Here is a 16,594-nt window from a genome sequence, read left to right as displayed (position 1 = left end):
GTTTCTTGTGCCATTTTCAGATACRTTTTGTGTATTTGAACACAACCAGCGAGGATAGTTCCCCAAAGCCGCTCCTCTTTTGCCTAAACAGCTGCATTTCCTCCAAATTTTCAGGTTGGTCCTGTTTCCTGGAAGGCTATTCTCGTGGATCTTTTCCTGGTTGTCCAAAACTTTCCTGAAATAGGGCAATCAAAACTGAACTAAATTCTCCAGTTTAAATTTTATCCATTTCAAATACAGTGGATGTTTTAGTTAATACATCTTAATAAGGATGCTCCTATTGAGGTATCTAGATACCGTACTTGATCCTTGGACAGGAGCATGACACTGTTGACCTGTACTCAGAATAGCAAGCAGATTCCATCAGAATCCACCCCAACAAGACTGTATTTACCAATTCTATTTTTAATCTCTTCCTAGGAACTACCAAAGTTCAGCTGAAAAATAATCTCGCCTGCCTGATATCCTTGGGCTGAAGGTCTGCATTTTACCTCCCATGAAAACACCTTCTATTTTTCYCTTTCATTATCACTAAGAACTTAAACCAGGTTTATCTCCTCACACATTGAAAGCAAGGGTGCATCTTATTTCTCTTCTGTCCTTGCTAATAGGGTTTCCCACTCCATATCCAGATTTTTACCATGAGATGTATGCAATGAAGTGTGCCTGTTGGGCCAAACAGATCACAGCCTGGATTAGGTAAAATTTTGCCTTGAGCTTCTCCTCTTTATTTTGACACTTTTTGTGTAAATCTATCTTAATAAAAAAAAAAATCACTTCATGTGGTAGTTTGTAATCAACTCAGTTCTAGTCTGAGTTTGCATTTTGAATTTAATTAATACCAGTAGTTAAGATTTTATCTGCTGAATTTGGTTTTGGTGCATAAACAGATGCTTTAATGCTTCAAGATAGTGCAAGATGTTAGCAATTTAGCACCTCTAACATGAAAATAAATCATCCWTAGAAGCATTTTTACTAATATAAATGATCACAGAAACACTTATTACTATAAAAGGGTCACAGAACTTTTCTAGAATGCAAATCTTAGACGCAAATGCTTTGAACAGCTCAGCAATGCCAGATATCAAGCTAGGGAAATGTCATTGCTAGTCTGTCACAAGCACATACCCCTTTATGAAAGCACAGCTATAGCACTAGAGTGCTATTATCTTAGAAAAAATACATTCTGAGGTTACTTTATAGACCTGTAATTCTGAAATATATCTGTGTCAATTAATGGACTGTCTGATACAATTTGGAAAGTCTCCTTATACTGTCATTTAATTTCTCTTAAGATCATTTATAGTCTAACAAGAAAACCTTTTAGGCCCACTGTCTCTTATTGAGAAATCCTCTAATTACTATTATAGTAAGATATTTTATTTAACTTACTAATATAAATTAGGTGCATCTTTTGTGGAATATGCACCTTAAAACAAATACATTAGAATAATATTCAAATTATATCTTGTTTAATGTACACTTGTACATTAAGCATATATACACACACATACATCTTGTGCATTTTCTGAGATAAATCATGTTATTTGATAACAGTTGTAGAGTATGAATGTTATGCTTGAAGCAATACTTATTGAGACCACGAAGGCAGTTTAGGAAAATGGAATTACTCTAGAAGTGTGAGCAAGAAATGTGTCGAACATTTACTTTCAATCCATACGATCCTCTAGCAGGACATGCACTTTGTCAGCGAAATACAAAACWGACACAATTTACTAGTTTATGTAAAAAGTAAATTTCCTTGAAAAAATAAAGACTTGTAGTGAACAGTAAAGAAACTATTGTCCCTATCCCTCTCTACCCTGTCCCAAGTTTTAATAATATAATGAAGTCTATAGAAATAAGATTCCTCTGCTACAGCATTTCTAACAAACGTTCATTTTTCTTCTGCTACCTCACATGTTCAAGAGAAAAAACACAAGGAAAGGCTTTTTTTTTTTTTTTAGCTTTAAAGGTACATAGATGTCAGATCTCCTCACAATGAAACGTAAAAGATGAGGTAAAAGCATAGGGTGAAGTATGAGCTTGGCTTTTTGGAGGGAAGTCATGTATCACAAATCTTTTGGACCCCTTCATACCTCTGCTGTTACTTTTTCCATTATGAACAGTATTGTGAGACCCCCAGTATCCCTCATTCATCATACACAGAATACTCCTACGTTCCGTGTTACATTAAGCAGAACATACTTCAAATGCCTGTGAAATCCTGGCAAAATCCAATTTTGGCTGTGACTGACACATAATTATAAGATGGAAAAAAAGCAAGTCTCTGCTACCTTGACTACTTTTGTAATGTTGTTGCTTTACCACCCTGCTAACTTTGCTGCTGTCATAGCCCACCACACTCCTCTCCTATAGTAAACTCTGCCTCAAATCTGGAAAATTGAAGTTTAAAAATGCAATTTCAAAAATCTTTTTTTTTTTTTTTTTCAGTAATGAGACTATGGAATATTAATTCTATCTGTATGTAAAATCCAGGGTATCTGGTTGCATCCAGAAACATCAAATTCTGGACTACGGGATATTTTAGAAAATGAAGACAGCAACTTTGGACCAGTAACAGAAACGTTTGGGGAAACCAAGTAAGGCATTAGAAAAATGTGCTAAAAATACATATGCTCCCAGAGCAAGAAGGTAGACAGGACCATTCTGCAGGAGCTGATGCCTAACTACTTGTATAAATCAAGGTAGAGGGGGAATGAATGCACAGGTGGAAATAACAACATACCTCGAGACTTAAGGAAATGTCTGCACTGGCTATTTCCTTTTTARATTTTTTGTGGTCTCTAGTTTTCTAGTTTTCTCTCTTCTTTCCTAAAAAAGCACTTCCTGCTATTTCCAGTAGCTACACTTCCACGTGCTGCATTTCCATGACTGTGGTATATTTCCTTGTACCAGGACATTTCCAACAACTGGAAAGCTTTCAGAAAATAAAACAAGATGCTGAGGAAAACTGCAAAGCTCAATTTAAGWTTTTCAATATAGGCAGTGAATCTATTCCTTGATTAGTTATATGCCTTAAGCAACTCATTTAGTCTCTGCAAAACTTAGGTTTATTAACAATAAAGGATCGTTTTAAAATCTGATTTTCTATATTATTTGCAGAAAACATTAATGGTAACAGCAGTAATTCGCTGTGAGAAGTACCTAATCCTGGAATGATAAGCCCCTCATATTTTAATGTCAGRCCTTAAGTGTTAGACCTTAATGCATGTTAGCATTTTGCTAACATGCAGAAAATCAGTGAAAGAGGCAGTAGGAGGGTTCCAGGAGAGCAGGAACTGTGCAGTGCAGTAGATCTCCTGTATGCAGCTCACACTGATGACTGCTGAAGTGAAGGGCATTTTTGACAGTTTATTCTAAGGAAGGTGCAGTTGCACATGTGAAAATAAAGCATGAAGCTTCCGATGGTTACTGATTCCTTTCCATGCGTTTGCACAGCTCTATAGCATCCACTTGCCTAATACTTAAACTCTGTAATTTTTTTCCCCATAAATGTCTGTCTTCTAAATATATTCATAGCTGCACTTTCTGCTGCTGTCTTGACATGTCTAAATCCCTGTATGATGAGCAGTTCCAGACACTGCTCTCTCTAATATAACTAAGGTCTTTGACACAATCATTCATACCTTACGTATTGATAGATAGGTGGAGTTAGGTGATTCTTTCTAAGTTAAACAAAAGATTATGACTGCTGTATTTCACACTCTCAACTTCCTAAAATACACTTTCCTCCTAAAGTGCCCAAATAAGTTTTGCATATTAGTATGTATTATCACTGTAAAGGTTTACACGTTAATTATTCAAAGATCTCTCTCTCGAGCACATACACCCTTCTTTTCAATCTTATCACACTTTCTACACAAAGAGTACTGTCTGAAAAATGCTTTAATTGTCCAGTTATGTCCAGGAGACTGTACAATGGAGAGAGCATGTTGCTTTTTGCCATGGGGGACTAACCTGTTGCTCTTCAAATAGGGAAGGTGGAGCTTTTCCGATGGCCCCATCTAGCAGGAAGGAAACAGGGAGAGCTCAGGGAGAGTGAGATGGGCAGGTAGCTGGGAGCAGGTCAAGGTTCTGCTCCTGCTGCYCCTAGGAACACGGGCAGTTCTGCTGACTCTCCTCAGAACTGCATATAACATATGAGAATTTCACTGGGGTAGAAGCAGCTTCTTGAATGAATGCTCTAATTTACAGATTTCAAATTATCTGCTTTATCAAAATCCTTAGAGCCTAAAGAACAATTAACTCAGATACAAGACTGAAAAAGGACCAGAAATGTTCAAAAAAAAAAAAAGAAAAATCCAAAACTAACGATATAAAAACAGCCCAGAGCTCGGCATACACCACCTTTCTTAGTCTTTTACCATTTCAGAAACAACCACAGTCTTTCTGAATGCCATAATTCCCATGTTTAGAGAGAAGAAGTTAGACACTGCTGCTGAACTGAAGCTGAGAGTAAATGTTCACTGTAAATAATGTATTTCTCATAAGCTAACAAGCCACAAAATTGGCAGGGCTGTTTTAAGGAAATAAAACAACTGGACATAATTTTCTCAATCCATGAAATAAGGACAAAAGAATTTGGAAAAATACAGTTGTAAGCAAAAAAAAATTAAGCATAAATGAAGGCTGTAAACACATCTTTCCCCTCTTCCATTTTAGATCAATGATCCTACCAAAAGAGAAGAGGAAAAACGGGTTCCAAGACAATATTTTTTATCAAGTAGAGTTAGAGTTAGTAACCTTATTGCTTTGTTCACAGCAAAGAGCATTAGGGGGACATGGTAATTATTCCAGAAAGAATTAAAAAAAAAAATGTGCCTAAGTATTTTGTGCCTAAGCTTCTGAATTAGGGTTAAATTATTAAAGGGTGTCATTTCTCTCTTCATGTGTCATTACGCAGTTAACGTTTTTCGTAAATTATCTATGTATTTACAAAAAATTGAAATTTATGTATGGAAATATGATCCCAATTTTTAATTTCTTGACATAAGAATTAGATAGAAGCTGATAGATGCCATTAGAAACATTTAATTTAAGGCGGTGTAAAAAAAAATACAGTTAGCCTTAGATATGAAAGTCAATGTACCTTCTACAGGGAAAGGCTTATGGCTGTTCTGAAAAGATGAAGACAGATTCCAGAGAAACAAAGGTTTTGTGTTATCTCCTTGGTTTTTGTTTGGTTGTTTGCTTGTTTTTTTACTGAAAGAAGATAAACTAACTGAGGATTAAAAAAAAAAAAAAAGTCATAGACATCTGTGGGATTGTACTGCAAAAGAAAAGGGGTCCTTTTTGAACACACAAGATCATGAGGTCACACTCGGCCACAACTTCTCAAGTTCCCACTGCTTCTTCATATGAAAACGAAAGCTTTATATTCCACTGAAAAAGCAAACAACAAAATACACCCTTATTTATTCCCYCTCCCCCATTTTTTTTAAAGTTGCACAAGTTCTCTTAGCAAAAGCAGATACTTCTCATATGCACTGCAATAGAGAAAATCTTGCAATTTATTGTTATTTTGCACAATGATTTCCTTCTCTTTTTACTTCAAGGGTTGTGGTTGCAGTTGTAAACCATGTGTTCTTTCTAGATTAGAAAAATAAGACTAATGTTGAAATACAAACCAAATGTGCAAAACATTTTTCATACTAGAAGTCATGCTGCTATAATAAATTCAAGTATTTTAATGCCTAGTTTGCTATAGGAATGTGATATGAGTATTTATGAATTGTCGGATACTTATACAAGTACCTCACCTTACTTGGCCTTAATAGTCCAAGTACAGCCTTCATAGAACCTTAAAGACCTCTGGAAAAAGCTTGCCTGTAATAATCCAGCTGCCATGAAGGTCTACAAGAACTCTTTCCACATGGATCCCATCATTAAATCTAAAAAATTAAAGGCAACAATTCTCTTCTGCATTTACCTTAAACTGTATATCAATCTTTGAAAAAGTGAATGGCTCACACTGCACAGTTCAGTACGGAACTGTATGATGTGGGAATCAGGAGAGGTTAAAAAACAAAAATAAACAAAAAAAAGTGGTCCAAAAAAGGAGTCCTGACCTAGCAAAGAGGTCAGAAGAGGAAAATAAGAAATACATTTAATTGCAGCCAGTGAGATCAGGAAAAGCTCCAGAGAGCCCTTGTTTTCAACCCAAAAGAAAAAACAACCTGATGAAGGAAAATGTGCTTTCTAGTTTTCAGTACTTCCAGGAGACTGAAGAGACTGAATACAGAGCAGTCAATAGGATGTGTTTTGTTCAGTAAGATATAYTTAAAAAAAAAAAGTTTTGTTTAGAATAATGAGTTTCTTGAGAGATGAAAAGCTGAAAGGGCAGCAGGAATACGGAGATGAAGGAATTGCAGAAGAAACAGAAAACTGATCTAAGTTTTCCTCCCAGCACAGTATTTTAAAGCGTAAGCACAAACCTGCTTGTAATCAGTCAGAAATTTTAACTGGGGAATCTAAGGATCTGTGTCACTTTAGTGCAGACACTTGAGCTCTTAACTAAGAGCTGCAGGACCAGGCTATTTAGTTATAGGGGTATTTCCACAGCTCCAGGTACAGGCCAAGCGAGGAGAGACAAAAATGCACCTGGAGAGCTGCTTTAACCCGTGGAGAAGGGACTGCCTTGGAGGGGGACACCGAGGGCTGGGTACACTTGGAACGAGCCACACGAGCTGGCCTGGGATCGGCAAGACAAGGACAGGCRACTTCCTCCAAGTTTTACAGCAGAACTGAAAACTTCAAACGTTTAAGGCCGCCTTAAGGCGCCTGGGGTGACGCATGGGGACACTTTACCTGGCGGCCCAGAGCCCCGCGCTCAGCTCGAGGCCCGCGGCCGCCTGCCCCTCCTGGCGCGCACGGAGGCCGCCCGACAGGGCGCTCGGCCGCCCGCGAGCCCCGCGGCGGCGGCACGGGAGGGGTTAAGCGCCGCCGAGGCCCGGCGGAAGGTTCCACTACAGGCGCGCGGGAGGGGGGTGCCCATTATTAATGTTTTGCCATGACACTGGCAGCAAAATGTGGGCAGGGAGCGGGGGAAACGGTCACGGCGAAGCACGGCGGGCGTTAAACGGGGCGGTGAAAGGGAGGTCAAAGGCGCAGGGCGCCCCCCGCGCCGCGGCGGAAGGAGGCCCAGCCAGGAGGCGCCGCCCGGCCGCCCCAGGGCTTCCCCGCGGCTCCCAGCGGCTCGGCCGCGCTTGCGGCTCGGCGCGGGTGGGGAGGCCGCGGGCGGGGACGGGCTCCGGCCTGGGCCTCGGCGGCGCCGCTGCCGCCCGGGGCCCGGCGGCTCCTGCAGCGCAAGGAGCCGTTGACGCCCGCGCGCGGGGTCAGCCGCGCCCGGCGCTCTCGAACGGGGCAGTAACGAGTAGGTTCGGATCCCCAGAGGCTTCCCGAGTGTCACGGCAAGGCAAAGGAGCAGGGACCCCATAAAATACTTGAGAATGCAGCATTAGTTGTAGCCCTGAGGACCGGTGCGAAGTTGCAGGGTATACAAATACTCGCTACTAAATGACAGCAAGCTAGAGACCATGATAAGGGTTCCAAGAAAATGAGCAATGGGATCCTTTGCACCTGGAAAGAAAGGCAGCTGAGGCTGCTCAAAACATTCATGGATGTGGCTGGTGCAAGAGCAGCTATTGAAGTTGCGATAAACATGACAGAGCTTTCTACTACACTAAAACTCCCTCTGGAGAATCACAGGCCTGTGTGATGCTTCCCGAGCAACTAGGAAAAGTCAAACCCACTTCTCTCCAGGAAATTCTGAAATCTGAAAGCCAACCACAGCCCGACCAAATACACAAATCTGGAGACTAAACTGGGGCAGATATGAGGGGTAACATCCTTGAGGAAGCCCATCTGTTTACCTTGTATTTTCTTCTACAGGTTAGCTGGGATGTTTCTTTTTTGTCCCTCTTTTTCTAGGTACCTGTGAACTGGTATAAACAGCAATATTGTAATTAACACTRAAAATACATTAAGGCCACGAAAAGAAATATGAAAAAAAATACATTGTAACCTTAAAGGCGGTCCCCTTGCAGCACACCAGTAGAACGGCACAAGGACCTTCCATTAATCATCGTTCCTGCTCTGTTTTTAGGGATAAATAGGGACTTCTGCAAATCAAGCTAGCAATCCAGAACCTTTCCAGAGCTCTACATTAACACATAACCAAAAATAACATTTAATTAAGAAAAAAGGCTGCAGTGTGTTTTTGCAATCAAAGAGAAGTGTGTATGCTAGGGGAGAACTATTAGATTAATAGCACCATAATTTTTGGCTTGGCACCTACACACTTGCAATAACTCATCCATTTTATATATACATATATTTATATATATACACATGTATGTGTGCATGCATTTTTTTATGGATGAAAACCATAAAAAGTTTAGTCCTTCTTAGTCCAAGAATTAGCAATTATTCTACAGCTAGCTAGACAAAATTTATATTACTACAGCCAGTTTATTACAGGTCTGTAACTTCTCTGGAATTACATGTGAAATTTTCTGTTTCAGGTATTTGGGCATCAATACATTTTGAATGAAATTTTGGGGAACTAGACAAATTACTACATTTGAAGAGCATTGTCCATAAAGAAGCCTAATATTAGGCTTCTCCAAACTGTTTTAAGAGAAGAAAAAGCTGGTAGAGAGCTGGTAAGAAAAAAAAAAAAACTTTCATTAAAATATATGTTTTTGTTTTTATGGAAGAGTAAAGGGAAAGTTATTAAAGGAAGTGGGGGGAAAAAAAATCCAGTAACTTCACAGTACTATGTAACACAATGTACACAATAATGAAAGAAAGCCTTAAAGATTGGTCATAAAATGTGGATATGAATCACCCCATCTACAATGTGTTATAATTTTGAGTTAATCATCAACAATGTGGGAATATTGAGGTCTTTTTTCAGTTTCTAGCTGATATTAATAGGAAAGTTTAAGAAATAAGGGAACCAAAATAGCAGCATGTGACTAATAAAATAAACCCTGATACTTCTGGACACAAAAGGTGCATTTACCTTTATTGATCTAGACTGTAAATCAAAAACCCAAAGCTTCTATTGATGTTTGTTGAGATTACTTCTTTTTCCTCAGTGAAACTGCATTCTTATCAAAAACTCAAATAAGGTTAACAGAAAAATATGCAGTCTCTATATCCCTACTTGCAGCGTCCCTATGCTGGATAATAAAACTTCAGTGTTCTAAACATTATGTGGAAACATGCAAATTTTCATAGTATAAATAATATGCAGGTTCTTCACAGGCAAACATAAACACAGCATAACCTTTACATTTTAAATAAAAAAAAGAAATGAAAAACATTTGCACCTTACAATCTAAATAGCTTCTGAATGTAGGTGTGAAAGAAATGGAAAGACTTTACTATCTTCATTCACTCAAGTGTAATTCATTCTATACATCTTTTTTTCTGAAACAATTAGTATTTTCATGCAAGTACTTTTTATGCTATGCCTATGCTTTAAATATAAATTTTATAACAGGTTTTAGAGTTAATCTTTTTACCAGGAGATTATTCCTTATTTAACTGGCATTCTTATACAAACATTACTCAAACACAAATACTTTTTTCTGCCTAACTTCTGTCAGGGCAAAAGAAAATTAAATTGGCATACCCATGAAAGCAAATTTGACATTCACCTCCCATTTAAAGACATAATCCAATCTTGTCTTGCCTCTGTAGGCATTGGACTTCTCTGGAAAGGCAACTATTAGGAAAAAGATAAAAGAAAGAAAAGAAAAAGTAAGATTGTTGATTATAAAGAAATTATAAAGAAATGTAGTGATTTAGACATTGTTTTTGCCAGGCAAGATATGTTTAAAAAGAAGGGGGARGGAGGGGGGAGGAAGGAATTTTTATATGCCATCTTTATCTTTGGGAGCAGGTGAAAAGGAAACACAACAAAACATTTGGAAAAGCACAATGTGATGGCAGAGAAAAGAGAAAGATGAACCCCCCAAAATAGTGGAAGAACAAGAACTTCGACCAGAAGAGAGACTGGTCACTAAAGTAACCTGGCATACAGCATAAATTTGCCAGACTTTACTCTAGAAAAGATGGKAAACAGCAGTGCAACTGTGGAAGGTACAAAAGCAATAGAGTAACCTGAGGAAAATGTTCAGTGGCAGTATAAGTAGTATTTTATGGAGTGTATCTCTCTCTCTGGAGGGGAGTTTCTATCTAAACCATGAATATTGTCAGTAAAACTCGTATTTTCAATACCACAAGGTTATTATAATTTATGTATCTATTTAGAAGGAAATGGTCTCTAAAATTTGTAATGTAGTATTACATATGCTTGGTTGTGAATGGCTGGTGGTCATCTCCATTAGAAAAAAAAWATATGATTGCATCAGGTACTGTGATGCACTCTATTTATGGAGATTGTGGCTATGTGCTTTTCCTATGAAATCAATGGAGATTTTCACTAAAATTCCTTTTTACCTGACAGTCATCTTGAATTTCTCTTACTCCATATTTCTTAGAGCTACCCTCCAAGCTCAAGCCTATGTATGTTTTTTTCAATGGCATTTTACATCTTTTTCYTCTCACAGAGGCCTATTTTCAAAATAACATCCAACAAAACATGTGCCACCCACGTGTGCCTTTGTGTGGTGACATGTACCACACGTTATGGAGGAAACTGCTCTTGCTCCAGAGAATTTGACTACAATCTTAAAGAGCTCTGACTATGACCATCACTTGTATTATGCTTTAGGTAACAACAGTATTATGGATAACAGATGAACTTAATGGMTTGAATTCTGCATGGAAAACATAAAAGCAGGACAGATCCAGTCTCCTCAGGATGGTCCCTGCACCTTCTTTCAGGGGAGAACAATAGTCAAACTGGCTTACAATCCTTACTGGGAATACAGTACAGAAATAGGGAAGTTTACAAAACATTCAGTCATAACTCAAAACTATAAATGATTAACATAAATTACCAATCCTGTGCACACTAGCAGTCTTAATTAGAGTCAGGATTTGTAAATGACTTTCACTTATAAACTACAAGATAATTGCAACATTCTTACACTGTTGTTTCTTCAGGTAGGTAGCTCTTATGCCAAGATTTTCATAGCTTTTCATCACAGATGAATATGTTTATGGAACCTGAGGAAAATCATGTAGATATTCTAAAACTATTGGAACACAAGTACAAAAATTCAAACATTGAAAACTAGAATTCAAATATATTGTGATACAGAAAAGGTCACTCTTTAAGTAGATGGTTTTGACAAGATTTTTAAGCTGTGGATATTTGAAAATTCCACACTAACAATTCCTAACTTTCCTTTTTTTTTTTTTTTTAATACTACTGAGTTGTACCACCTGGACAGAGACATTTAGCTGTGTTTTAGTACCCTAAAAGCTCAAGCAAGCTTTTCCAACTCAACACTTGGCTTTTCTGGACTACTTACTGTTACCTTCAAAAGAAAAATAAATGGGGAAAAAAAAAAAAAAGGGTGCATGTGTGTGTGGCTGCCAGGCTTTGTGCTTCAGAACGCATGACGTTGAAAGTCTGTAACAAATTCAATCTGTGATAAGTTAATACTATTTTCTGGCTCACTAATGGGGCATGCACCATCATGTTTTATATATGCTTATATCACTTACTTTRGCTTAAAATAGTCAATTATATTTTAGAAGTTGTTTTCACTACATTTACTATTGAGCAGCAATAATTTAACAGAGTGCAAAAGTTACTGTTTTTTTATTTCATTTTATTCAACAATGTATTTTCTGTTCCTCTTCTCACTGTAACATCTTTTTATAAGGACCTCAAGATGTCTAAAAGAAAAAAGGGACCTCTACAGCAAGGTAGAAAGCCATCTTAGCCACCGTGTAGGACACGCTTAAACATTTTCACATGAACAAATACCTAACTTCATAGCCAGATTCCAAGCAACTGACTTCTGTCAGGTTTCTGATGAATTGCTTCAATGAAGAATTAATTGAAAATATGAAKGCAATGAATGCAATTGATTTTAAGCTAAGCTACCATAGATCCTGATGATTTACCTTAGTTTTAGCTCATCTTTAGGTTGCTCTCTAAAACACAACATTAATTAAACCACCACAAAACAATCACAGACATTGGAAATCATTTGTTTAAAAATTGTCCRTGAAAGTGTTAGAATAGACCTTGGCACAGGCTTGTTCTCTCCCAGAGAATTCCCAAGCACAGTTTAGGAGTCAGTGAGAGTCGGGAATGGCTCCCAGTGGGCAGTATGATACATGTGACCATCCTATTTTGAAGAATAAAAGGGTTTAATAAACACAGGCATGAAACATTGTGTGGTGAGTAACCTCAGGGCCACAGAGCAATCCCAGGCACATTTAACTTACTGGTTTATAYGTAGCCATGGAGCCTCTGTTGGCTGAGCTGGTTGACACTTCAGTATTTGAAGAATATAAAAAGTTCTGCTTTCTTTTCAGAGCAGCAGTTTTTAAAGACCTAGGCCCAAGAAACTTTTAGCATACATCATTAAGATAATCATCTCCCTGTCTTGCTTCTTCTTCTGACTGGCAAGTTTATTAAAAAGGGAGTGGCAAGGTATTTTAAGCATGATATGATGTTCTCAGATTTCTTTAATCCATACAGCTGTGGCTTTCAGCTTGCTCCAAATACAAATCCTTTTGGCCAATTTTTAACTTCTGTCCTTTGCCAGAAGATGAATGTCCACAGTGACTTGCTGGGCCATGAAGCAAGGTACTGATTCACTTTTACACCTTAAAAGGTGAAGGAAAAAAAACCTGCTAGGATGTTTTTATCCTTATGTCTCAAGAAGGCTCTATACCGGCCCTCATAGCTCATATATGAAGTTGGATAGGATTTGTTATGTAACTGTTCTATCYCTATTAGAAAACATGACAGTAAATTGCTTTCTCAGTGCCTGTCCAGGATAGGAGTTTTAGGAGCATATAGTCATATGCACACAGATGATAATAAAAAAAATATATATATATTTTTTTGAAACTGGGAAGCTACGGCAGGAATCATACCTGCCTTCTTCCTGAAGCTGTTCAACTATGGTAAAGCATATCCACGAAAATCTGTTTCTGGATTTCAGAGTTCTTCCACTGACAATGTGAGATGATCCATCATTTCTCTTACCTACAAAAAGAACCGTTGTTAGGTCTAGTCACRTGGCCCTAATGTAACTTACTGGAACTTTGAAGCTACTTTGGAAACTCATTCAGATGTTTCATTTGGCAAATAAACTCGATGCCTGTCCCATCTAGCCACGTTGACTAAGAAGCCTTTGCAGTTGGCAGAATAATCCATCACTGACCTCTTTTTTTTTTTTTCCTTTTATGTAGTGTGTATTTTATTATTATCTATATATATAGTAGTCTAAATTATATGTTTCATGTTATCCATGTTTTAACTTTATCCAAAATCCCTAGAGCTTTGAATGATCAGAAGGACTGTATTATTCAAGTGAATACTAGAACTTTGTCTCCCATCATTTCTCCTGTCAGAAAACTGGATTTTTACAATTATACATTTTGAAAGATACATCTGCCATATCCTATCTTCATAGGAAAATGAGCACATTTTAAAATTGTAGAACTAGTACAGGTTTGTAACTTGTAACAGAAAAAAAAATGTGGTCATCATCAAGTTGTAACATCCAGCCAAGAGCTGTACAAGTATTTTATTCCATAATCCATCAGCTTCCTTGGCTTTTTATCTGCACCACTGAAGGCATCATCTGACATTAAGGTTTACTTCTYACAATGAATATTCCCCAGGGAATTATGTGGTACTATTATTTACTTTTATGAACCAAAGTCAACGCAAAGAACACATTTTTGTATATATATTCTTATCATACAACATTCATTGTTATATTCTTCCTGCACTCTGTTGTAATCCAGCCTTAATACTAAACTCCTAATACCTTGAATAATTAATGTAGTAATATAATAATCAGCTAGCATCTTAAATTTACATTCATATGAGCTCTCTCCATTTTGTGGAAAACTTTCTTTTAATTGTAAAAAATAGCCACATTGTTAATGCTTCTTGATTTTACTGCTACATCTAGTTTATTGTAAAAATTCTGTCYATAAATATGTATTACCTATAAATTAATAATAAGTAAGCATAAAAATATTTGTGCATATCATCAACAATTTAAAATGTCAGGAACTCGTATGTTAAAGCAGCCCTTAAGGAAACAAAAATGGCAACAAATACATTCTTCCTTCATTCAACTATCAAAAAGTCAACTGACAACAAGCAACCTCTATGAAAACATTGGTACCAGGTGTGCTTTTTATTCTAAGATTAGCATACATAATTTATGAAGCTGAGTAACTGCATCTAACTGTCACACAAGTTAACATCAGAGCAAAGAGGGCAGAGTTCTCCTTGCTGCTTGCAGCCGTGCACACATACAAACCCTCTCTGTAAACAGAGATCTTGACATCTCGGGACCCACTTGTGAACAGCAGAGATGTTCGCACAACTTGCAGTATTTTTGGTGAAACGTGCTTGAAAAATAAATGTATCACTACATTTTCTGTAGAAGATCTCCAATTGCTGTGTTTTAGAATGGCATAAATATACTGAATTATTGTTCCTCTGATGAACATGAAATGAGTTGCATAACAACAGAGTGTGCAAATAGTCCAGTTTTGTGTCAGTCATTTCTTTAAGGCAAGAGAGACATTCTCAGGTCCCTTTCGTTGCATTGAAAAGGCACAGAATGAGGCTCTGGAACTTACCCTGAAACTTGTAGTCCATTTGCAGGACAGTATCGGTGTGAATTTCCCAGGGGAATTCAGGGAGCTTTGCCCTTCTCCATYGCCAGCAGCTCTGTTCAGCCCAGTGTCAGGGCTGTAGGAGCACACAGCTCCTCCCACATAGATTAGGCTACCTCCACCCCATGACTAAGGCCTGGAACAGAAGTAAGGCTTGAAGTATCTTTTGGCATGTTTTCCTGTAATATCCCCCAAATAATTGTTTTTACTCCGCTTTCAGACACAATGGGAAGAACCTGTACATACTGAAGTGTTTTTAGGAACACCTGTGAGCCTGCAGTCAACACCTGTGAGAGGATCTCTGAAGACAGAAAGACTACAGGGCTCTGGAACAACACTTGCCTGAGTGTAATTGGAAAAAAAAAAAAAAAAAAAAAAACCTTTCCGTTGTAAAAGAGATATAGTGGTATCTAATGAACTAAACAATATTTAAGTATTTAATTTTGCTTAAGGAAACAATGTAATTCCTGATTCGCTCATGTGTGATACAACAGCTAAAACAACCAATGACTCAAATTAGTCCATTGCTTTCACGTGCTGGTAATAATAGTACTCAGACCTAACAGCCATTTCTACAGATTACTATAGTTAAAATAGGATTTAAGAAGCATCAGAAAAGAACAGTTACATCCTTAATGGAAAATTCAGGCTAAAATTGAATAGTCAAACAAGCATTTTGTCTTACCGTGATGTTCATACCATCTAACCCTATTTGATATGGAAGAGATGTGGCACTTGAATAAAAAAAAGTTGTTGTAGTTGCAGTTTAACCACATTAAATCCCCAATATTGGAAAATAATATAGACAACTTACTATAATCACATAAAGACTCCATCAACATAAGTTAATAATAAGTTAGAAATAGGCTGAAGTAATGCTTTGCCATGGAGGTTTGCCATTTTGCAATCATATTTTCCTTTAAATTCACAGATGTGTATGTCCGCATATATATGGGTGTGTAAATTCTACACAGGCAATAATGTCATGACCAGACAACTATTCTTCTCACAAAAAAGATGAATATTCTTCTCACAGCCGTACAGAGTTGCAGTATATTAAGTGCAAAGACTTATGAAGTACTTCGTTTAAGACACCAGTAATTTCCCTTTATTTCAAATGGATAATTTGAAGCTGTAAACGCATAAACAAGCACACTTCTGATGCGAGTTAATGTGAAAAGTCCCACGTTTCTTTCTCCATGCACACAAACTCAAGCTCAGACTCCCATGAGCATTGACCCATCGGATACCAGCTCTGCCAGGGCCGAACTGCCGCCTTCTCCAACAGCCATCCTCGCTCCTGGACTTCCAAAGGAAAGCCCGCTTGGAAAACGAGCTTCCATTCATCCAACATTATGAATTTAACCRTTTTTTTCGTTCCCCTCTCTGCAAGCACGAGAGGCATTTTAAACCCATGTTAAAGACACACGGCTCTCGTGAGGAAGATCCTAAGGCCCTGGGAAGATCCAAGCGCACTGGCGCAGGGCACYGTCCCTCCGTGCGAGCCGGAGCCGGTTCGTGTCGCAGCGAGTCCTGAAGCCGCCCGAGCAGCGAGGTTCCCGCGCCCAGCCGAGGATTTCTGCCCGCTCCCTAGGAGCGGCAGACACACGGCGCCGTCCTCACGATTCCCCGCCGCTCTCCCGCGCTCCGGTTACTCACACGCGCGTGCAGGAGGAGGAGAAAGGAAGGAAAGGCGCCCAGGGAGAGTCTCCCGGGGCAGGGCAGCGCTCGGAGCGCGCGCGGGCAGCAGCGGGGCCGGGGCAGCAGC

At 38.4% G+C, this 16,594-nt stretch overlaps 1 long non-coding RNA gene across 1 annotated transcript; it reads right to left on the bottom strand.

Annotated features, from left to right (window-relative positions):
• Nucleotides 1-9,667: 9,667 nt before the first annotated feature.
• Nucleotides 9,668-16,510, bottom strand: LOC112946745. The gene is made up of 4 exons (XR_003249289.1): nt 15,641-16,510; nt 13,060-13,171; nt 11,088-11,166; nt 9,668-9,757 (listed from the first exon to the last, which is right to left on the bottom strand). It is a non-coding gene; the product is annotated as an uncharacterized LOC112946745 (long non-coding RNA).
• Between the last annotated feature and the right edge of the window lie 84 nt (nt 16,511-16,594).

This window comes from Nothoprocta perdicaria, unplaced genomic scaffold, assembly GCF_003342845.1.
Source record: "Nothoprocta perdicaria isolate Ctin4 unplaced genomic scaffold, notPer1 scaffold_1, whole genome shotgun sequence".
Taxonomy (NCBI): domain Eukaryota; kingdom Metazoa; phylum Chordata; class Aves; order Tinamiformes; family Tinamidae; genus Nothoprocta; species Nothoprocta perdicaria.
The sequence above is the reverse complement of the archived record's forward strand: the minus strand, read 5'-3'. Positions and strand labels throughout refer to the sequence as shown.